The sequence below is a fragment of the Podarcis cretensis genome, assembly GCF_951804945.1.
Source record: "Podarcis cretensis genome assembly, chromosome: 9".
Taxonomy (NCBI): domain Eukaryota; kingdom Metazoa; phylum Chordata; class Lepidosauria; order Squamata; family Lacertidae; genus Podarcis; species Podarcis cretensis.
The window spans coordinates 29,460,348-29,485,544 of NC_137178.1; the positions used below are offsets into that span (position 1 = coordinate 29,460,348).

The 25,197-nt window shown below is 42.2% G+C and overlaps 1 long non-coding RNA gene across 1 annotated transcript; it reads right to left on the reverse strand.

The window, feature by feature from the left end:
• Window positions 1-7,935: 7,935 nt before the first annotated feature.
• LOC307223978 lies at window positions 7,936-24,894 on the reverse strand. The gene is made up of 3 exons (XR_013842359.1): window positions 24,792-24,894; window positions 22,735-22,806; window positions 7,936-8,058 (listed from the first exon to the last, which is right to left on the reverse strand). It is a non-coding gene; the product is annotated as an uncharacterized lncRNA (long non-coding RNA).
• Window positions 24,895-25,197: the final 303 nt, after the last annotated feature.

The following is a 25,197-nucleotide window of genomic DNA, read 5'->3' on the forward strand; positions in this document are numbered from 1 at the left end:
AGGTGGTGATTCTTAGGAAAGGGGGAAGTTAAAGCCTCCAGAACTATGTAAGAAAAAAAAGTGAATCATTTCTGCTTGAAGATAACCATATAAAGTATGGCCACCCAGGAGAAGTTTAACAAAATCCATGATATAAACTAACAGCTTTATCCTTAAATAAAAAGTCTAAAAAATCAACATAGCACTGAAAGTGTCTCCCCATCAAAAAAAGGGGGTTAAATATGCAGTTTCCAAACCTATTTGCAGTGGATGGGGAAAAACTATTCCTCACATGATCAGTTTTACAAACCAATTTTGTTTCTCCTGAAATCTATTTCTCATACATGAGTCCACGAGGAATCAGAAGATTCCAGAAAGATGTTTTTCTAGAAAGTTCTTTTCTCATATGTCATTCAGCTGATAATTAGGTACATAATGAATATTGTGAATAACAGATTAATCTAAATAAACATATTAAATCTCTTTAGGGGTTAATCTTTCTAGTCACTCTAGCCATAGGCATAAAAGGGGTTGTTGTTTGTTTACTTTCATTATGCTAGAGGGTTTCAAAGGCAGAAGCTTAAAACAACTAGCACAAATGAGGGATACCAAACTATTTCAAAATACTTTCCGCTATATGAATCTAATTTATGTATAAATGTGGTGTACTACATGATGTAATTTAAATACAATTTTAATCTTCCATATTAATACTCATCATTCTAGAATATTTGGCATCTGGCTGGTGCTGCACTGGTGTAGTCCACAAAATGTCTACTTAGAAATCCAGGGCTCACAGCTCTCACCACATGGGACATGGATAAATCCCATCAAAAAAGGTGGGGGCAACCTTGTACACTGTTTATTAAAAAATGGTATGGGAAGGTGTGGCAATCTGCAATAATGGCAGAAACAGCTCACTCATACTCAAAAGCGGTCAACAGAGACAGGATACCTATAGGATGAAATGGATAAACTTTATTCAGTGCAACAGGATCAGAAAATATACAGGGAACAACCGATTTACACGTGTCCAATTGACACGTGACCGCACACAAGCACATTGCAGCTACCCGGAAGTTGCCAGCAAAGGTGGCATAACAGGGCAGGGGTGTAATGGGGCGGAGTGGGCTTATGAATGCTCCACTTTTGCACGTGGTGACCTGGAACGCAGCCCCTGTGAAAATCAAGAGATTGCCTGTATATCAAATGTAAACAACGAGTTTACAGTATTTTAAATGTAAATACATTGGTACCTCAGGTTAAGTACTTAATTCACTCCGGAGGTCCATTCTTAACCTGAAACTGTTCTTAACCTGAAGCACCACTTTAACTAATGGGGCCTCCTGCTGCCGCTGCGCCGCCAAAGCACAATTTCTGTTCTTATCCTGAAGCAAAGTTCTTAACCTGAAGCACTATTTCTGGGTTAGCGGAGTCTGTAACCTGAAGTGTATGTAACCCGAGGTACCACTGTATTGTGCTTTGTTCTCATTGATCTGTAGTAAAATGTTTTTTTACTTTGCTTATTTTTATTTATTTATGCAATGTAAAAATATTTGCAGGAATGTAGAAAGCTGCCATACTGAGTCAGATTTATTGGCCTATCTAGCACACTTATGTCTGCACTGGCACAATAGCTTTCAGGGTTTCAGATAGGGAAAATTCCCAACCCTACCTAGAGATGCTAGGGATTGAATTGGGTAGCATATGTTTGCAAAGCAGATCGTTAACAACTAAGCTACAGTCATTTCCTATTACTACTACTCAGTGCAATTTTTCTATATAAAGAGGTGCCAGAACTCACCACGAATGCCTCCCTTGTTCTCTTATAATGGCAATGGTGCTCACCTGAGAGATGCTGGAACTGAGTTCCAGATGGGAAAAAAGCCCCACTACTATGACTATGACTACTACCACAAGTCCATTGTTCCTATAGAACTGAGGAGAGAAGCAGAGCTCACCAGCACCTCTTACCAACAGTCACATCCGTGCGTTTCCTCTGGTGCATCAATTATTAGCTCTGGAAGGCAATTTACATCAGAAAAACTGTGTGCAGAGAGCGTCTGAATACCCTCTTCCTGGTGCCATAGTGCTGATCCAATTTGCACACACAAACACACCAGCAGATATTGTTCAAAAGTTATTTAAAGAGATGGGAGATTTAGCCATGGCTCTCTAATATCTTGTCTGGTTTGGCATTTCTATTTTCACTGTAAAGAATAAAAATCCTTTAAAAGCAAAACACACACACACACTCCAGTTATTTTGGGCAACAGAGAGCAAAGAAAGCAAAAGATGAAGGATAATTTTGGCCCACATATATAAACAGACCATGTCAACACTAAGTAACCAAGGTACTAGTTATACAACAGTCCCAGGCTATTACTGATCTAAGAATGCTTATATAAGGGACTGTAATAAAGTTAAGATGGTATCTTACATTGGGCCCAAGTTGTTTGGGAGTGACTATTCAAGAGTTCAGCTTTGCAAAAAAATAATGAAAAAGTAGAAAAAGTAATAAAGTTGATTTGTAAGAGAGCAATCTTGGCCCTCATAAATACCATTTTAGTCATCACCCCCACCCCCACTGCTATCATTATTTTCTGGAGGAAAACACTCTCTTAGGGAGTCCAGTAGTCATTTTGATATTTTCTGTAACTGCAGCTCTTTTAGTACAACAGTGTTCTTTGCTCAGATGTAGCTTGTCAAAATACAGAATCATGCCAGAATATTTATATTTCACTCCTTGTAGATTAATGGGTGATAGTCAGTCCTTTAGGTAAGTAAATCCCATAAATCATAGCAACTCCAGTGTGTAACACAGTACGGATTCAGCCCCTCATGCTTCAGGGTGAGGAATAGCCCAGGCAAAAGTATAAATCTCCTTCTATGCCAAAGCCAGGTTCTGGCTTCTTGCTCCTGTCTAGAAATACCACAATTTAACTCTGCCTGTGCCACAAATCCAACTCAATGGTGTAACGTTGGAAAATGTCAATCACTTCTCCTACCTAGGCAGTTATCTTTCCACAAGGGCAAACACTGATGCCGAAATCCAGCATTGCCTGAGCTCTGCGAGTGTGGCTTTCTCCTGATTGAAGTGCAGAGTGTTTGAGGACATTCGCAGGGAAACCAAAATGCTTGTTTACAAAGCTATTGTACTACCAACCTTACTATATGCTTGTGAAACATGGACCACTTATAAACGCCATCTCCAACTCCTCGAAAGATTCCATCAACGGTGTCTCCGAAAAATTTTTACACATCACTTGGGGAGACAGGAAAACTAATATCAGTGTACTGGAAGAAGCAAAGATCACCAGAGTTGAAGCAATGATTCTTCAACATCAACTGCGTTGGACTGGTCATGTTGTGTGGATGCCTGATGATAATCTTCCAAAGCAACTACTCTATTCCAAACTTAAAAATGGAAAGCGTAATGTTGGTGGTCAACAAAAGAGGTTTAAAGACTGTCTCAAGGGAAATCTTAAAAAATGTAGTATAAACATTGACAACTGGGAAACACTGGCCTGCGAACGCTCCAGTTGGAGAACAGCCTTTATCAAAGGTGTCATGGGCTTTGAAGACACTCAAACTCAGGACGCAAGGGAGAAACATGCTAAGAGGAAGGCACGCTTGGCAAATCCACACCATGATCAACTCCTGCCCGGAGTTGTCCCCACTGTGGAAGGACGTGTGGATCCAGAATTGGCCTCCACAGTCACTTACGGACTCATTGTTAAAACCATGTTTATGGAAGACAATCTTACTCCGCTATGAGTGATCGCCAAAGAAGAAGAAGAAGAGCTCCTTGGAGCACTGATGGTGTAGGTTTGCCATCCTGCAGAACTCCTTACAACACAACTGAACTAGAAAAGGATACTTGAGTACTAGGAAATATGAATGCCTTCTTCTAAAAGTGTACCCCTACAAGCCCTCATTCGGATAGTAATGTATGCCCTCTAATAATATATTTATTTCTTTTAGGGCTCAGCTAAAAGCTGCAACGTACAAGCATGTGATTTCTGGCATTCTTTCTTTTTTCCCCTCTTCACATTTTAGTTTTTCCATTAATGGATAGCTGTGATCAGAACAGCATGTTTATTTCTCTCTCCCTGGTTAGATTCTGCCTCCAGCAGAGCAGAATGTCCTGATGTGGCCATTAGAACAAAAGATACAGTTTTGTAATGCTTTATTGGTTCTCCCTCCCCTCCTTTTGTAATCTGTCCTTATTGGGAGAAGAGTGGGATAGAAATATGTGGTGGTGATAGTGCTGGTGGTATCTTCTTTCCCTTGTGTACCCTTTGTACTCTTTTATCAAATGGCCAACTTCTCTCATTTGGCCTTACAGCTTCCCTGTGTCTTCACTAAACTGGCCATCAAGGTTGAGATAGTGTGGCAGGAGTTGCCTTGTCCTCCTGGCCTCAAAATTCTCTTATGCTCTTGAAAAGGAAGTGTTTCAAGGGAAGGCAGAGGAGCCAATATGCTACTGATATCACCAAGGGGAGGGAAAGATAACTTCATCAAGCCCATCTCCCATCATGGGCTTACCATATGCACGGAATTTGCTGAAACTTTGCCAAAAAAAGCTTATAATTTTTTTGCATCTGGATTTTCACTTTTTGAAATATGGTAACCCTACATCAGATTGTTGTTGTTGTTGTTTAGTCGTTTAGTCGTGTCCGACTCTTTGTGACCCCATGGACCAGAGCACACCAGGCACTCCTGTCTTCTACTGCCTCCCACAGTTTGGTCAAACTCATGCTGGTAGCTTCGAGAACACTGTCCAACCATCTCATCCTCTGTCGTCCCCTTCTCCTTGTGCCCTCCAGATTTCCCAACATCAGGGTCTTTTCCAGGGAGTCTTCTCTTCTCATGAGGTGGCCAAGGTATTGGAGCCTCAGCTTCACGATCTGTCCTTCCAGTGAGCACTCAGGGCTGATTTCCTTCAGAATGGAGAGGTTTGATCTTCTTGCAGTCCATGGGACTCTCAAGAGTCTCCTCCAGCACCATAATTCAAAAGCATCAATTCTTCGGCGATCAGCCTTCTTGATGGTCCAGCTCTCACTTCCATACATCACTACTGGGAAAACCATGGCTTTAACTATACGGACCTTTGTCGGCAAGGTGATGTCTCTGCTTTTTAGGATGCTGTCTAGGTTTGCCATCGCCTTTCTCCCAAGGAGCAGGCGTCTTTGAATTTCGTGACTGCTGTCACCATCTGCAGTGATCATGGAGCCCAAGAAAGTAAAATCTCTCACTGCTTCCATTTCTTCCCCTTCTATTTGCCAGGAGGTGATGGGCCCAGTGGCCATGATCTTCGTTTTTTTGATGTTGAGCGTCAGACCATATTTTGCGCTCTCCTCTTTCACCCTCATTAAAAGGTTCTTTAATTCCTCCTCACTTTCTGCCATCAAGGTTGTGTCATCTGCATATCTGAGGTTGTTGATATTTCTTCCAGCGATCTTAATTCCGGCTTGGGATTCATCCAGCCCAGCCTTTTGCATGATGAATTCTGGATATAAGTTAAATAAGCAGGGAGACAATATACAGCCTTGCCGTACTCCTTTCCCAATTTTGAACCAATCAGTTGTTCCATATCCAGTTCTAACTGTAGCTTCTTGTCCCACATAGAGATTTCTCAGGAGACAGATGAGGTGATCAGGCACTCCCATTTCTTTAAGAACTTGCCATAGTTTCCTGTGGTCGACACAGTCAAAGGCTTTTGCATAGTCAATGAAGCAGAAGTAGATGTCTTTCTGGAACTCTCTAGCTTTCTCCATAATCCAGCGCATGTTTGCAATTTGGTCTCTGGTTCCTCTGCCCCTTCGAATCCAGCTTGCACTTCTGGGAGTTCTCAGTCTGCATACTGCTTAAGCCTGCCTTGTAGAATTTTAAGCATAACCTTGCTAGTGTGTAAAATGAGCATTCTTTGGCACTGCCCTTCTTTGGGATTGGGATGCAGACTGATCTTCTCCAATCCTCTGGCCACTGCTGAGATTTCCAAATTTGTTGGCATATTGAGTGTAGCACCTTAACAGCATCATCTTTTAAAATTTTAAATAGTTCAGCTGGAATATCATCACTTCCACTGGCCTTGTTATTAGCAGTGCTTTTCTAAGGCCCATTTGACTTCACTCTCCAGGATGTCTGGCTCAAGGTCAGCAACCACACTACCTGGGGTATACGAGACATCCATTTCTTTCTGGTATAGTTCCTCTGTGTATTCTTGCCACCTCTTCTTCATGTCTTCTGCTTCTGTTAGGTCCTTTCCACTTTTGTCTTTTATTATGGAAACTTTATTATGGAAACTTTGCCAAAAAAAGCTTATAATTTTTTTGCGTCTGGATTTTCACTTTTTGAAATATGGCAACCCTACATCAGATAGGAACAAATTAAACCTACATTTCTCAGTTCTTCCCTTTAACTCTCAGCCTTCGCCAAGGGTTTAACATTCCTGGTATGCAGCCAAATGCACATCTTTGCAATACTACAGCTTCTCCCCTACAGACAGGCAATTGCTCCATCAGAGCATGGGTGTAGCCAGGACTTTTGTTGGGGGGGGTAAGTCTTTTGTTGGAGGGGGCAGAACCTCAGTTAGCTATATTGATTTATATTGATTTTTATTGATGGGGGGGCACTTGCCCCTCCCTGCCCCACTTGTCTACGCCCATGCATTAGAGCCCTTTTGTCTCACTAGGAACGTCCTGTAATTTGCCTATTCCCTGTGTGTTCTTTGTTTTTCTGCAAAGAAGGGGTTCAGAGGACTGTTATGCAACATCACAACTAGCAGCAAGCTGGCCTGGGAATCCACTGCTGCCATCATTGCCAATTTGGATGAAGAGTCAGTCCAGGTAAGCCGATAGAAGCAGGTTGCCAGGTTAGCCACAACTTCTAGCCACCAAGTTCACAGCATTAACATTCCCACAGCCTCTGCTCCCTATTAGGGGTTGGGGGCCCTGCATTGCTGTAGAATTGGATCCAGCATAGAGTGCAAGATTGGCCTCGCTGTCTCTTTTCAGATCCAATCCCAAAACTGGGGATCCTTTGTTCTCATACCAACACAGACACCTCACAGATACCACCTCCACCCAGGATTGGGAAGGGAAAGGCATGTTCTAGAAATACCTTTATGCCTTATCTAATAGTTTCTGTGATAACCCATTATGAAGAAGATACTTAACAGACCCAGCTAAGCTATTTATTTTAGAAAAACTCATTTGACCACTTTAGCAGACCACTCCCCCCCCCCAAAATCCCATGTAAGTAAAGGTAACGGGACCCCTGACCATTAGGTCCAGTCATGACCAACTCTGGGGTTGCGGCGCTTTTCTTGTTTTATTGGCGGAGGGAGCCGGCGTACAGCTTCCGGGCCATGTGGCCATCATGACTAAGCCACTCCTGGCGAACCAGAGCAGTGCACAGAAACGCCGTTTACCTTCCAGCCAGAGCAGTACCTATTTATCTACTTGCACTTTGACATGCTTTTGAACTGTTAGGTTGGCAGGAGCAGGGACTGAGCAATGGGAGCTCACCCTGTCGCGGGGATTCAAACCGCCGACTTTCTGATCGGCAAGTCCTAGGCTCTGTGGTCCCCAAATCCCATGTAGTTATATATATAAAAATGGCCCTCTTCAGACATTTCAGAAATGTATAGGATTACACCTCCAACCAATTTAGGGAAAATCTTTGATGGAACAGCTGCTAGCCCATTCAAACCCAGGATAGATTAGAAATTATCCCAGGAGAGTCTTATTTTGAAATCTTGTTTTCTTTTGGATAGTAAAGGAATGTGCTTTGAACTTCTTCCATGTTGTAGTCTTTGGAAGCTCAGTGTTATTCTATGTTGTTCATCTTGTTACGAGTTCATGACAAAGAGTTCTTCTAAACAGGAAGGCTGTTTTATTTCTGTCTCCTGAACAATGATAACTGAACCGAATTCTCTTTTTTTAAAAAAAACAACACCTCTTGAATATCTTTCTTAATCATTGACATCAGGGAAGGTGTACCAGGTTGACAGCAATTTGTTTGTGTTCAACTTTGGAAACTTCTTAAGCGTGCTGGAAAATTACCACTGCAGACCTACAAGAAGGAATTGAGAAAGAAACAGGTAGTGATGGTGATGGGGAGACATAATCTACCCACATTTTGTCACTTGGATTATTAAGATAAAGACTTTGCCCATCGCTGCATTCGTTCAAATGAAAGGAACTGTGGTCATTAAACAATTACCTTTGAAGAAAATGATGATAAATCAAAAAAGTATTTCCAGTGACATGGTAATTTTGGATTCAGTTAAAAGTTGTCCAGTGGCTCAAGCAGGACCATACAAAGATATTTTAAAGCACACACAACAGGGTTATGAAAAGGCTAAACATCTATCGTTGAGGAAGATTAATGTGCAGGGACAGGCAACATAAACAACAATCCCCATCGCCCCTAAAATAGATTGAACTCATGAGAAGGTAAATTTACACATTCAGTTTTTTCATGCATTGGCCATGATGTCCAGGAAATCTCCCAGGGAAAGGTGTTACACCTCACTAATTGGCATGAAGCTTACAAAGTGGAACTAAAGTGCTTTGTTAAGGTACAAGCAGAAGAAAGAAGTGGAAAAAAATGCATGTGAAAAAATATTTAGGCCATAGGGGGAAAAGAAGAAGCTGACCTGTTTCTCTAAGGGATGGGGCATTTGATTAATTCTGGATACACACACACACACACACACACACACACAAACTTCAAGAAGATTGAAAGGTTTCTTCATGTAATTTGGAACAACTCTCCCTCTATAAATTTTGTTATATCAAAGATTTAAGTGCATACAACCCCTGCCACCCTTTGCAGTAGTGCAATCCTATGTAACTTGGACCACAGACTTAGGGTGACTTGAATACTGTTCCCCCTAAAAGCTGTCCACAGTAAACAGCAAGAGTATCTAGGAAGCACGGAGACTTGGGAACAAATTGAAGTTGCTAAACTTCCCACTCTAAACCCTGCCATCTTGGGAGCTTCTGGCTGGGCCAATTAAGCCTGTGTAGTCTTCTTTCAGGAAGCCACTATTGAACATAGCAGCAGCAAAGGAGCTGAAAAGTACAAATGTCACAAAATTGTTTTGGAAACTACTGAATATATTTTTAAATTTTCATTGCAGGGAGTTGGACTAGATGACCCAAATAAACTACAACATAAACAAGCTTGAAATGCTGAATTTGCCTGGCAAATCACAGCATGCTCCGTTAAAGAGGAAAAATTGCTCCTTTTCAAGCAAATATTAAAATGCAACAAAGTACAATGACAATCTGAGTCAAATTACATAAACCCTAAATGAGTGAAAGCATAAAACAAAGCTAGAATTGTGAATTCCTGTCTACATGGCAGGACATATCATTCTTTCTTAAGAATTTTCTCCTCTCATTTGTTAGTGACAAAAAGTGTTTATTTCTCTTGTCCACCAAGTAGATCAATTATAGACTCAAAATCTGCCCATCTCTTGTATAAAAATAGTTAAAGCAATTATGTATATAATGACAGCTAATTACATATATGAAAACAATTTCAATTCCAAAATAGAAACCAGATGGTGTCTAACAGTTTGCTAGAGAATTCTCCAGATTTGAAAATCATTAGTATTTGGCTCTTCCTGGATAAAAGAATTTAATAATAATTTCCAGCTGATTTTGATAAGGTCTGGCAGTACACCTTGCTGAATACTTATTGCTGGGTATCACAAGTGGAAAGAATGCTATTGCACCGAAGTCCTGCTTGTAGACTTCCCATAGGCTTCTACTTTGCCACTATGCTAGGGTGTATTAGGTGTTAGGGGAGGGGCAATACCTCTGGTGGGGGACATGTCATGCTCCTTCTGGGGTACTTTGTTCACCTTTGGTCTCCACCCTGCACTCAGCTCATCTGTGGCTCCTAGAAGCTGTCAACATGTAACAGCAGCCACACCCCAGGAAATGGCCTTGACTGGCCGGCTAAACCAGATGAGGGTAGCTGATGGATCTTCTGCAGCCAAACTGGTGCCAAATGCATTGCACTGTTTCCTTTGGAGCACATCAGTGAGGCTGAGAGTCTTGTCATCTGGGCAGCCTAAGACCACTATATATACTGCTAGGGCTTGTGTCCCAGAGAGGTCATTTCAGTGATGCTAATGCAGCAGTTTGACTTCACCGCCAGAGGCACACTCCAATGTTTCTCAAGACAGATGGATGCCACTAAAAAAGAGAGAACAAGGTGCTGGACTGGATGGGCCTCTGGCTTAGGGTTACCAGACGTCCCTGTTTCCCGGGGACAGTCCCCGGATTTGCGAATAAGTCCCCGGAATGTCCCCGGATTTCATCTAATGTCCCCGGGAAACACAGCAGTGGCAGTCTCAGCAGCCTGGAGCAGTTGGCTCTGGCTGGCTTCAGAAGCTGCTCAGAAGTCCCATTATGATGGTGGTGCAGGGGCTCTAAGATGCAGCTTCTGGGCTGCCTCCACTTTCCTTGACCCCAGCAACTAAGCTGTGAAGGGAGGCTTCGTTCTGCTTATCAGAGCAGCCTCCCAACTCCTGCAACTCCTGCAACGTTCCTTGAACGACTGCAAGGAATCATAAAACCCACTGACAAATACCCCTTCCTCTTGGTTCATGTGGGAACCAATGACACTGCAAGCAATAGCCTCCAGAAGATCAAAAGAGACTACGAGGCTCTGGGCAGGAAATTGAAGCAATTAAATGCACAAATTGTCATCTCATCTGTCCTCTCAGTTGAACGACGTGGCCCAGGGAGAGAGGGAAAAATAATGGAAGTGAACAGCTGGCTTCGCAAATGGTGTAAACAGGAACGGTTTGGATTCTTAGATCACGGACTGCAGTTTCTTGAAGATGGACTTCTGGCAAGCGATGGGCTGCACCTCACAACGGTTGGGAGGAATGTTTTTGCCAAAAATCTCAGAAACCTCATCAGGAGAGCTTTAAACTGACTAATGTGGGGGAGGGAGACAGTGCTCCTGAAGGTAGGAGTCTATCAATTGATGAAGATGATCATCCAAATGTCATAGACCAAATGGAGCAAACAGCACGCAGACCTAGTGATGGGAGGAAAAAATCATTAAATAAGAGACACGGGGGAATGATTAATGGACTTCAATGTCTGTATACTAATGCGCAAAGCATGGGAAATAAACAAGATGAGCTTGAGCTCTTGGTACAGCAAAATAAATATGACATAGTAGGCATCACTGAAACCTGGTGGGATAAGTCCCACAATTGGAATGTAATAATGGAGGGATACAATCTATTTCAGAGAAACAGACCAGACAAGAAAGGAGGAGGAGTGGCGTTATATGTCAGGGATGTGTATACCTGTGAAGAGATCTAAGATTTAGAACCTCAAAGCCAAAGTGAGAGCATTTGGGTCAAAATTAAGGGAGAGAAGAATAACAGTGACCTCATTGTGGGAGCTTACTATAGATCCCCAAGCCAAACGGAGGACATAGATGATGCCTTCCTGGAAAAGATGGCCAAGCATGCAAAAGGAAGGGAGCTAGTAGTACTGGGGGACTTCAATTACCCGGATATTTGTTGGATGTCAAACTCAGCCAAGAGCATAAGGTCAAACAGATTCCTCACTGGCCTTGCAGACAACTTCATTGTCCAGAAAGTGGAAGAAGCAACAAGAGGAACATTCATTTTAGATCTGGTCCTAACCAATGTTGATGACCTGGTTAGTGGGGTAGAAGTGGAAGGATCATTAGGTGCGAGTGATCATGCTCTTCTGAAGTTTACTATACAGCGGAAAGGAGCAGCCAAGCATACTAGGACTCAATTTCTTGACTTTAAGAAAGCCGACTTCATAAAACTTAGGGAAGTGCTGGGTGAGATCCCATGGACAGTAATACTAAAAGGAAAGGAAGTTCATGATGGCTGGGAGTTTGTTAAGAGGGAGATAGTAAAAGCACAACTTCAGGCAATACCAATGAGACGGAAACATGGAAGGTGCCTAAAGAAGCCAGGGTGGCTATCTAAAGAACTTTTAACTGAGTTAAGATGAAAAAAGGATGTGTACAAAAAATGGAAAAGGGGGGAAACCACCAAAGAGGAATTCAAACAAATAGCCAGCACATGTAGACACAAAGTCAGAAAAGCTAAAGCACAGAATGAACTCAGGCTTGCTAGAGAGGTTAAAAGCAACAAAAAAGGCTTTTATGGGTATGTTCATAGCAAAAGGAAGAACAAAGGAACAGTGGGGTCACTCAGAGGAGAAGATGGTGAAATGCAAACAGGGGACACAGAAAGGGCTGAACTCCTCAATGCCTTCTTTGCCTCAGTCTTCTCCGATAAAGAAAACAATGCCCGACCTGAAGAATTTGGAGCAAATGATTCAGCAGAGGAAACACAGCCCAGAATAACTAAGGAGATAGTACAAGAATACTTGGCTAGTCTAGATGTATTCAAGTCTCCAGGGCCAGATGAACTGCATCCAAGAGTATTAAAAGAACTGGCAGATGTGATCTCAGAACCACTGGCAGTCATCTTTGAGAATTCCTGGAGAACAGGCGAAGTCCCGGCAGACTGGAGGAGGGCAAATGTTGTCCCTATTTTCAAAAAGGGGAAAAGAGAGGACCCAAATAATTACCGCCCAGTCAGTCTGACATCAATACCAGGGAAGATTCTGGAGCAGATCATTAAGCAAACAGTCTGTGAGCACCTAGAAAGGAATGCTGTGATCACCAATAGTCAGCATGGATTTCTGAAAAATAAGTCATGTCAGACTAACCTGATCTCGTTTTTTGACAGAATTACAAGCCCGGTAGATGAAGGGAACGCAGTGGATGTAGCCTACCTTGATTTCAGCAAGGCATTTGACAAGGTGCCCCATGATATTCTTGTAAAGAAAGCTGGTAAAATGCGGTCTTGACTATGCTACCACTCAGTGGATTTGTAACTGGCTGACTGACCGAACCCAAAGGGTGCTCATCAATGGTTCCTCTTCATCCTGGAGAAGAGTGACTAGTGGGGTGCCACAGGGTTCTGTCTTGGGCCCGGTCTTATTCAACATATTTATCAACGACTTGGATGATGGACTCAAGGGCATCCTGATCAAATTTGCAGATGACACCAAACTGGGAGGGGTGGCTAACACCCCAGAGGACAGGATCGCACTTCAAAATGACCTTGACAGATTAGAGAACTGGGCCAAAACAAACAAGATGAATTTTAACAGGGAGAAATGTAAAGTATTGCACTTGGGCAAAAAAAAAATTTAAAAAAATGAGAGGCACAAATACAAGATGGGTGACACCTGGCTTGAGAGCAGTACATGTGAAAAGGATCTAGGAGTCTTGGTTGACCACAAACTTGACATGAGCCGACAGTGTGACGCAGCAGCTAAAAAAGCCAATGCAATTCTGGGCTGCATCAATAGGAGTATAGCATCTAGATCAAGGGAAGTAATAGTGCCACTGTATTCTGCTCTGGTCAGACCTCACCTGGAGTACTGTGTCCAGTTTTGGGCACCACAGTTCAAGAAGGACACTGACAAACTGGAACGTGTCCAGAGGAGGGCAACGAATATGGTCAAAGGCCTGGAAACGATGCCTTATGAGGAACGGCTAAGGGAGCTGGGCATGTTTAGCCTGGAGAAGAGGAGGTTAAGGGGTGATATGATAGCCATGTTCAAATATATAAAAGGATGTCACATAGAGGAGGGAGAAAGGTTGTTTTCTGCTGCTCCAGAGAAGCGGACACAGAGTAATGGATCCAAACTACAAGAAAGAAGATTCCACCTAAACATTAGGAAGAACTTCCTGACAGTAAGAGCTGTTCGACAGTGGAATTTGCTGCCAAGGACTGTGGTGGAGTCTCCTTCTTTGGAGGTCTTTAAGCAGAGGCTTGACAACCATATGTCAGGAGTGCTCTGATGGTGTTTCCTGCTTGGCAGGGGGTTGGACTCGATGGCCCTTGTGGTCTCTTCCAACTCTATGATTCTATGATTCTGTGATTCTATGATTCTATGATTCTATGATCCTACTTGCGTGCAAGCTGGAGCGGGGCGGGGATCTCTCAGCTGTGAAGAGAGGCTTCAAGCTGCCTATCAGAGCTTGCGTGCAAGCAGGAGGGGGCAGGGATCTCTCAGTTAGGCAATGGGAAGCCTCGCTTCCCAGCTGAGGGATCCCTGCCCCCTCCTGCTTGCATGCAAGTAGGAATGGGATTGGGGCTGCTCTGATGGGAAGGGAGGCATCGTGCTGCCTGAGCCTCGCCGCTGCCGCTCTCGGCCCTCCTTCTCCACCTTCCATGCTTGACCCACCGCACACCACTTCCCCACCACCACCACTGAAGAACCCACAACTCGGGGGTTGCCCAGGCCCATGGAGAAAGCAGACAGAAGCCTCGGAGGAAGGGGAAATGTGGCGTTTGAGGTCTCTGCCACTGCCATTGCTGCAGCATCGTCCCGAACATGTATTATTTATTTATTTATTTGTTTATTTAAAGTGTCCCCGGATTCATTGAAAAAAATCTGGTAACCTTACTCTGGCTTGATCCAGCCAGGTTTATCTTACATTCTCTAGCCCATCCGAGTGAGCTTCACTACCATAGGGCAAGCCAGTCATGGGGTGGCATCCAGTGTTGTTGCTCCTTGAGTAGAAGGAGAGCTGTAGTCATGGAATACAAATCTGTCTGTCTAGAGACCTTCCTTTGAAGAGAATTTATAAATGGCCATTTCTCTAGCAAGAATCTTACATGGCAAACTGTTGCCTCCTGTTTAAAGAAAGTTGTACCAGCATTAAAGCAGAGAATTGCAACAACCGTTGTTGTAGGGATGGCACATTAATTCTGAAAAAGAAAGCATTAATTAAAATAAACAAGCTAAAAACATGTTCAGACTGGAATGCTGTGTGATTAGAAAAAGAAATTGAGAATCAGCACTACACAACTGGGCTTCCTACTGCTATAATCCATATGGTCCTTTATCAGGAACATAAAGTGTGCAGCACAGTATCGCAGCAACACGGCAGGAAGATTATAACTGTTGAGTTCCCCACAATTTTACTTTGGTATGTTTCATCCATACTCATATTAATTTTAATTTTAATTAAAGCTGGACGAAGGCCATGGAAAATATTCTCAAACATTTGTTCAGATAAAAAGCACATAGATGCTTTGATGATATTTCCAACTACAAAAGCTACTGCAAATATTCACACCAACAGATGTTTATTCTGGAACAGGACAATATACTGATATGGCCTCACGATTATGTATATTTGGTAAAGAGCTGTTAAAGTATTTTATTTGACCCTAGTGTACAGCAATTCGTACAAAACACCATGACTTGAAGCAATTGTCCAAATACAATAGTACAGGAAGAGGCATATGGTTTGTATGTATAGCATTAAGAAGAAGAGCAGCTAACTTTAATTGTAATTCCTTATGGATGTGTTTGATTTTAGAAGATAAGCTAGAAACCACATTTTCTTCTCTAGCTATGACTTGCTCAGTCATCATTATAATACAGTTAATTACATCCTTACGCATTTTTTAACATATTCTGCTCCTCTGTGGCTGCTGTGCTTTGCTAAGCCATGGTTTAGCAATCTCCAGACAAACCATGAGCTAACCAAGATTTACAGCATGGGTAGGCAAACTAAGGCCCGGGGGCCGGATTCAGCCCAATCGCCTTCTAAATCCGGCCTGCGGATGGTCCGGGAATCAGTGTGTTTTTACATGGGTAGAATGTGTCCTTTTATTTAAAATGCATCTCTGGGTTATTTGTGGGGCATAGGAATTTGTCCGTCCCCCCCCAAAAAAAATAGTCCACCCCCCACAAGGTCTGAGGGACAGTGGACCAGTCCCCTGCTGAAAAAATTTGCTGACCCCTGCTTTACAGCTTTGTTTTGTCTGAGAGAGTTAAACCAGGCATAGGCAAACTCGGCCCTCCAGATATTTTGGGACTACAACTCCCATCATCCCTGACTCCTGGTCCTGTTAGCTAGGGATGATGGGAGTTGTAGTCCCAAAACATCTGGAGGGCCGAGTTTGCCTATGCCTGAGTTAAACCATGAGGCCAGATTTGGACAACCACATAGCACAGCAGCAGTCTCCTCTCTGGGAGCCCACTTGTTTGCTTGTTCATGATAAACCAAGGTTTGGCTGAGCACTACATGTGAACCAGACCATTGGTTGTTACAGCTCATAATAGAGAACCAATACTTAATATAAATATGTATTTTAATTATGGACTTCAGAGACAACCGTTTAACACTACTCTTATTTCCAATTTAAACAAAGTTGATTCTACGGGAATGTTTCTAATACTAATATCCCTGTAAAAAGATGAACTGAAAATTAATCCTAGTCTCTTTACAAAGCACTTGCACGGACACTTGAATATGCCTGGAACAGAAATATAATATGCTTGGCTGCAGGCCAGAGCACAATTATGCATGCTTAAACCTCATGCTCATATAACTATGTAATGAATCGCAGCCTTCGTCAATTATAAATAAAGCCATTTCCCTTTCTAATTATGTTAGGCAGGGATAGACTTCTAACTTTGTCAATTACAGGGGCAGGAATGGTTTCCCTTTTAACTAGATTAGCTAGCAGCAGTCTTCTAAGATTGAGGTCCGTGTATGATGCAAACATTGGAGCCTCCAATATATCAGAATTTGGTTTCGTAAAAAGGCTGTGCTATTATTTCAGTCTCACTTTCAACAAATATATTGTGTCCTGTAACATGTTAAAAGTTGGGCAGAGGGCCTGGCAGACCTTGGGCAAGGGGTGCGTGGGAAACATTGCCTGATCTATAATGTCAAAAGCCTGTAGGGTCTGTTACCCAGGAGAACTCGCTGTGTAGATTTGAACCACCACAGAGCGCATGGGTTCAGGCAACCCTCCCACCTGTACACACGATGAAAGAAATGTAGGAGGAGAGCTGGAGGGTGCATGAACTGGCCCTACCACCTGACAATATGTGCCGCAGCATGTATACTCCTCTGGCCACCCATTTGACTGGCATGACAAAGGAATGTGTGCAGCATAAGAGAGATGCAAATGCATGTTGTACCCAATAGCCCTTCAGTCCACAGCCCTACTGACAGCACAACTTGTGAGCCCTTCCTGGTGAAAAGGATTTCCCTTTCATTGACATCAATAAAAGGAGGGGAATAAAAAATAGCCACCCCCATGTCAACTATACGTGTGTATATATGTAAATATATATCTATATATCTGAATGCATTTTTTGAGGATTTGTAATTGCATAAATACCTATGCCATAAGGTCTGCACTTCTTTTAAACAGGTTCAGGTTCTATGTAAAATTGTGCACTTTATTTAGCATTATAATATAACTACAAGTATTTAACATAAGGGTATATCACCTTACGACCGAGGTTCCAGTAACATCAAGTGAAACCATTTTGTAGTTAATTTCGTGTATTCAGACACCCAAAGAACTAAACTTGATTTATTTTGCTATGTTCTGATGTGGAATACTCTATGAAGAAAAACACCTTGTGAACTTCAATTATAACCACTTTTGGTCATTTATGAGAGGTGAGTTTATATAATTTGTAAGGAGACCTACCGACAGCTATATACACAAAAACATGCCAGTGGATTAATTGAGAGATAGACTGGGTGGTCCATGTCTCCGTTTACAAGAAGAAAACAATCATCAGGAGATGAAGTATCTTCTAATATAAACCTTCCTGCAAAATGCCACAGATCCATGCATTTTCTCTTTCTCTTACCCTGCAAAATTATTAGAATTGAATACAGGCTTGCTTTCCCCAGTAATCTCCATAAGTCCTCAACAAATAAAGGAAGGCAGTCCTTTGATGTGGAAGAAAACAAAACAAAATGAAAAACCTAAACAATCTGAATCCTCAGCCTCCGGATTTTACAAATATGCTCTTTCACAACCAAATTGCCATCAAGCCAGAAGAAATCCATATAATCCAGATTTCAACCATTTCCCGAGCCTTGTGCATCATGTGTTTCACACGTGACATGGAAGGCTTGGTGTTCCTGAATTCACTCCATTATGGTAAGCAAGGCATATTGTTGAACGCTCTGCATTAACTTTACAAAGCACTTACGTTTGCCTCATAATGCATAATTCCACTCATAGCAGCTGAGTTGTTAAATTGCAAAGGATGTTAGAAATTACTCACCAGAGGCAAGCACCACACCCAGCATAACGTGGCAATATCTCTAGGGTACAATTATTTTTTCCTGGCCCGAGGCTGCTAACAATATGTAGAAGAAAGCTTAAAGCAAAGGAACCAAAACAACAGTAGTCATTGTCCTAGAATTGGGACTGTTAGGTTGTGGGTGAACATATCAGACGACACAGCAATTCTTCAGACAGCTCTTGTTTATTCACAGGCCAGAACAGAACTGGGCTGAAGGATTCAGCCAGCCTGCTTATATAGAGCTCAACTACAAAGCAACAGTAACAACTTTCTGTAACTATCCAATCACTGAATGTAACTTTCAATTCCTTCTTTGCATATGTGGACCTGAGTGAAAACTATCTACAGTGTCCCCCTGCTGGCCCAGGGTGAGAACAGTACATAACAGGGACTAATTCAGTTTTGGTGGTCTTCAGCCTAGGCTGTTTGGGGACTTTACTATGCTTTGGTGGTTGTAGTGCCACTGCAACCTATCTTAGGTCAGGTAGCAGCCCAGTAATGGGTAATGGGTGAGACTAGACGATTATGGGAAAATAACTTTGAAGGACATCATTTGCATATATTGGAGTAAAAGACAACATTTTAACATTTCATCAAGTTCTTGGAAAGCTGAGGTAGCCAACCTGTGGTCTCAGCCGAATTCCATGAAGTCCTCTTGGCACAATTTCATGGTGAAGAGGAGGAAAAGGAGATGGCAGAAAGGGAGAGAGGAAGTGAATAAAGAGATAGAAAAGGGCCCATTTCTCTTAACTCCCTCCCAAGTTTTGTTGGCAGCCCTGCTCATTTGACTCCAGCCCTGCTCACTGTAGGTAACTTGCCCCTGTCAAATTACTCCTGAGGGATAGTGTTCCTCAACAACAACAAAAAGATTGTCCACCTCTGCACATATTAACCATAGTTTGAAACTTTTTGCTAGTATGGGTCAGAAGTGTTCTAAGCACTTGTAATTAATTCTCTCCTAAAGTGCCAAGTACCAGCATGTCCTCACAACTCATTTCCTTTGTTAACTGGCACCAAACTGCTAATGATGATTTATTTCACACAGTACCAAAGTAACACTTTTGAAGAGCACATCATACTTCCTTAACCTTCTATTTCAGAATAATAAAAATGAACACCGTGGATTTCCTTTCTACTTCCTCAGCTTTAGAAGCATTCAATGCATCTCATCCTAAGCACTTGTTTACTGGTTCAGAAAATCTTGTGAGTAGCCCATTAGTGCCATAGCTCTAGTCAAAGCAGAATGCAAGTCCAACTCACATTGAAATTGGTAATTGGTTTAATGATGGCTAAAATAGAATAAAATATAGACAGGCAGACAAAAATATTGCTCCAGAAAGCATAAACTCATCATTCTTGTTATCTTAGGCCTTAAATAGAGGACAAAGTACTACCAATGGTGGTAATGAATAGTAGCAATGCTATTCTAAAAATCTCCTCCAGTAAGTCCTTAAAAGAGATCCTACTGCCTTCAGATGGCAGGCTACCGAAGAGTTTTTTTATGTGGGGGCACCCATTTGTGAACTTCCTTCCCATGGCAAATTTGCTTGGTGCTATCATTTTGGGCGCCAAGTGAAACCTGATCTGTTCACCTGTTTGTTTTAACAGATTTACTAATTTGGATTTACATGATTTGAACAGATCTAATATAAAGAGTAGAATTTCTGATTAATGTACTGCATGCAAAGAGCAAACTTCTCTTTTCTCCCCAAAAGAAATGCAGCCACCCTCAATATTCTCTGCTGAATGACAGGTCCGAATCCTTGCTTATTAAAGCAGCATCGAATTTATGGGGTTGAGCTTATATAACTCTGCAGCTGCAGGGTAATCACTTCAGCTGTCTGTAGTTTCTGGCAAGTAGTTTCTGGCAAGAGAGGGGGCGAACCTCAAAGGTATCCAAAGAATTGTTCTGTATATTAATCAAAAGAAACTAGAAGGTGGCGCTGTGGGTTAAAGCCTCAGCGCCTAGGACTTGCCGATCGAAAGGTCGGCGGTTCGAATCCCTGCGGCGGGGTGCGCTCCCGCTGCTCGGTCCCAGCGCCTGCCAACCTAGCAGTTCGAAAGCACCTCCGGGTGCAAGTAGATAAATAGGGACCGCTTACCAGCGGGAAGGTAAACGGCGTTTCCGTGTGCGGCTCTGGCTCGCCAGAGCAGCGATGTCACGCTGGCCACGTGACCCGGAAGTGTCTCCGGACAGCGCTGGCCCCTGGCCTCTTAAGTGAGATGGGCGCACAACCCCAGAGTCTGTCAAGACTGGCCCGTATGGGCAGGGGTACCTTTACCTTTACCTTTTATGACCATTTTTGGAGAAACAGAAGGAAAGGTATGGATAAGAACCTAAGTCTACAATCCTAGGTATATTGATCTGGGAGGAGACTCACAGTACAACATACTCTGTGTAAATATGAACAAAGCTCCACCCCAATGATAAATTTCAGCCTAAAGTCCTAAGAACTCTTTCGAGTATGGCCCATTTGACTCTGTGGGACTTACTTAGGAGCAAGCATATCTGATTTGCTAGTCACTCTGTTCTGTATTTTGTCCATCAAAAATATATTCTTTGAGATGGGGTAACCAAAACTGTGTACATTATTATCCTATACACCAAATCGTAGAATCACAGAATTGTGGAGTTGGAAGGTGATTCCAAGGGTTATCCCAACTCCCTGCAATGCAGGAATCACAGCTAAAGAATTCCTGACAGATGGCCATCCAACCGCTACTTTAAAACGTCCAATGAAGTAGAGCCTACCACCTTTCTACGTAGGTAGTCTGTTCCACAGTTGAAAAGCTCTTACCATCAGAAAGTTCTTCCTAGTATTTGGTCGGAATCTGCTTTCTTGCAATTTGAATCAATTGGCTTGGGTCCTACCCTCTGGAGCAGCAGAAAACAAGCTCACCCCATCGTCCATGTGACAGCCCTTCAACCATTTGAAGATGGCTATTATTATTCTCTTCTCCAGACAAAACATACCCAGCTCCATTAATCATTTATCATAAGGCTTGGTTTCCACCCCATTTATCATCTTGGTCACCCTCCGCACACATCCCAACTTCTCAATATCCTTCTCGGCAGTGGCGCCCTCTCTGTAGAGTGCCCTCCAATCAGATGTCAGGGAGATAAAGAATTACACAACTATTAGAAAACATCTGAAGGCAGCACAGTTCAGGGAAGTTTTTAATGCCTGACATTTTATTATTTTTTATATTTTGCTGGAAGCTGCCCAGAGTGGCTGCTCTATGTAGAGTCTGGCCAAGGCAGAATACAATGGTACTATTACTTCCCTTGACACTATATTTGGAGATTTTTTTAGGGGGAAGGGTTGTATTCAGTTCACATTTAAGCTGAATTCATACTTTCTGGAGCAAGATGAGAACCAAATAAATCCAAATTTTGCAGTGCATTAATGAACGTATTAGTGAAATTATCATACAAAGTGCATTTGTATGCTAGGATAAATTGCTAGCAACAAATGTGTTTAAGAGAAATTCACACTAAAATGCTGAATAATTTTTATGAGGATTAAAAAATAACAATTCACAAGCTGCTGCAGAAATTTGGAGAACTGAATTTGAGGCTGGAAAAATGAAAAACAGAACTGAAATGAACGTTGCCTTCCATCCTTAGTGATGACTGGGGAGCTTTTAGTATGGGTTTCTTTTTCTCAGGAATTCAGGTGAGTGGAGGGGTGGTGGCAGACATAAGCTGGGATATAGCCAGCTGGCCGTGTCCTTAAGGCAGCCTGGGCATATTCATATCCTCTACATTAGATGTCAGAAAAGCCTGCCTCAGTTGGCAGATCTTCATGCACATGGGTGGAAAGTGAGACCAACGTGAGCAGGGAGGTGAGATAGCAGGCTGTGAAAAGTTTTCTGGGTTGGTTGAAGTTCTGAGCAACAGCTCAAAAGTTCTTAAAGTTCTTCTGCCCCCTTAAAGCTTCTGGAAACAATTGCTGGCAAAATGATATGGTGTGCATGCATTGTAAATTATGAAATGAAAACTTGTCAGGACTTTAATGTTTGTAGAGGGAGCCACCTAATGGATACATCCTATGCAACCCCATGCGTATATACACATATATGTATTACAAAGCTCCCTTGCAACCCTACACGTCTAGTAACCCCCACACTAGCAACCCCACTCTGTAAGCAACAAACAGGCACCAATCAACTATACAAATTACTTACACCTTATGTACTCAGGCAACAGAGCTACTTGATGCAGGTAACACAGGTGAATGTACATGGGCAGATCCTTGGTCTATCTAGCCAAAAACTGTACTGCTTATGTTCTCTGGCATCAGCTATCAAACTTTTTTTAGGAAGAAATATTTCTCGGTTCTGCCATCAGAGAACAACTGGAGATGGTGATGAGTATTATGATTATCTGTTTTTCACCAGCAGGTCCCAGCCAGAGTGGGTTACAATGAGTTAAAAACTGGGATTGAATAGAAGAACTTGCACATGCAACGCATCTGTTCCAGCTTTGCCTTCAAATATTTGGCTATCTGCTGTCTAGCTGGTGCACATGTTTGCTTGTTAACCCCCCCCCCCCCCCCCGAGAACTCCTTACCTGCTCATGGAGAAGGCAACCATGTACTTGTTTTAATGCGGGTCTTCCATGATTAGTTTTCGATCAGCTGCCCTAGATTTTAAAATATGCAAGGCAAAAAGAAATGTATTGCTTCAAGTTTACTTAGGATGAGTTTAAAAATGCCCTGACTCAAGATTCTCTGATGCTATTGTTTTTAATTTTAAATATTTAGGTAAAGGTAAAGGTAAAGGGACCCCTGACCATTAGGTCCAGTCACGACCGACTCTGGGGTTGCGGCGCTCATCTCGCTTTATTGGCCGAGGGAGCCGGCGTATAGCTTCCGGGTCATGTGGCCAGCATGACTAAGCCGCTTCTGGCGAACCAGAGCAGCACACGGAAACGCCGTTTAACTTCCCGCCGGAGCGGTACTTATTTATCTACTTGCACTTTGATGTGCTTTTGAACTGCTAGGTGGGCAGGAGTTTAAATATTTAGTATTTGTCATTTCTGTCTCTTTTTGGCATTTACACCAAATCCTGATGGCTTTCAAACTATGGGAGATTTTGTAATTGTTTTACAGTGATTACGCCTTGCCAATGCATTAATATATATTATATTCAAAACCATATTTTAATGTGAATTATATATGTTCACAAACATTAGCCAGATACTATTGCCTGTTTAGCTCTCCGGTGAGAATCAATACCTAAACTCTTGTCCTACAAAACAAAGGATATGAGATTACTTGCACAGCATGGAAGAATAACTTAAGATGAAGGAAACACTTCAGACTGAAACTATTATTTTTCATAACATAGCACGTGTATTGTTGCCAAAAAAAAATTGCTCAGTGAATATCACAGATTTGTTGGAAGGAGCAGAAATATATACACAGCTGTGCAAATGACCCTGATACCTGCATTGACTATAACGTCAATATTTGTAATATAATATTTATATTATGATTACATGTCTTTATGGATAAAGTTACTTTATGGCAGAGCTCTTACACCAGATATGTTTATACAAATTTACATCAATTAATCAAAGAGACCGGGAAAATGTAATCAAATCAAATCCTACTTAAAGCAAAATTGTTAGGGAAATTCTCTCAGCTCCCAACAAAACCCCACGATAGTTTGCTAACTGCTATCACAGCTCACCCTGCTTCAAAATTATCCAAGATGTGAGTTTTGAAGATGAATACTGCAGACATAACTAAAGCCATACTCCAACACAAGAGTTAAGTATATTTAAGTCAATTGATTTTAATGGACTTAAGCATACTTAATTCTACCACTTGATTACAGTATATTTTATGAGACTTACTGCACAAGCATTTAATCTCATCGCATGAAGCTACTATGGTCACATTTATGGAGATCCAAATTTTCCTTAGTTACATATACTGTGAGAGGAGACATTGCAGAGAGCAACTGGATTTAATTTGCACCTGAAAAGTGAGATATTGAACTTCATTAACATTTTGAGGTAGAAACAATGCTTGGCAAACACATCTGTAAGTGTTAAGAAAATAAAGGTGGAACACCCGCAAGTCAACCTTTCTTAAAGCTAATTTAAAAGGTGTGGCCATGATTAAAATACATTCCTAGGAAGAAGCTTATAGCACAAGCAAGAGAGATCTAACCATTATCAATGCTGAATGCTCCCAGCAGTTACCATAATGAGATGGGGATAATTTTTTAATTTTTTTTTAAAAAAATTTGGTCATTTGTTAAGTCACTGGGATGACTTGCAGGTGGTTTTGATAGAAAATCCACTGGTTATGACAAAGTTTGCCCAATTATATGTTCATGTTCATAATTACTTGTTTTTTTTTTAAATGTTTGACACAGTTCAAGTTCTCCATAATGTACAGCATGTACAGGATTCTGATTGCTGTTCATTGCATCAAGGATCTTGTGATTTTAAAGTTCAGTTGCCTATTTGGAATGATGCTGCACTGCATCACAGCTTTTCTGCCCATAAAGCTGCATCAGCAATGAATCATTATCACATTTGTTTATTTGGCTGAGATATAAGAAGAGTTATTATGAGATTACATAATGTGGTCTAACATAATAGGATAAAAATACCCTTTAGCCAATATGAATATGTGAGAGCACCAGTCTGGTCCACTGAATGGAGTTGGCATGTTGTCCTAGCCTTCACCATGGCCAGCCATCCAGCAGTCCATCAGTCTACAGAAAACACATAAAGGTAAAGGTTAAGGGACCCCTGACCATTAGGTGCAGTCGTGGCCAACTCTGGGGTTGCGGCGCTCATCTCGCTTTATTGGCCGAGGGAGCCAACGTGCAGCTTCCGGGTCAAGTGGCCACCATGACTAAGCTGCTTCTGGTGAACCAGAGCAGCGCACGGAAACACCGTTTACCTTCCCGCCGGAGTGGTACCTATTTATCTACTTGCACTTGGACGTGCTTTTGAACTGCTAGGTTGGCAGGAGCAGGGACCGAGCAATAGGAGCTCACCCCGTCGCGGGGA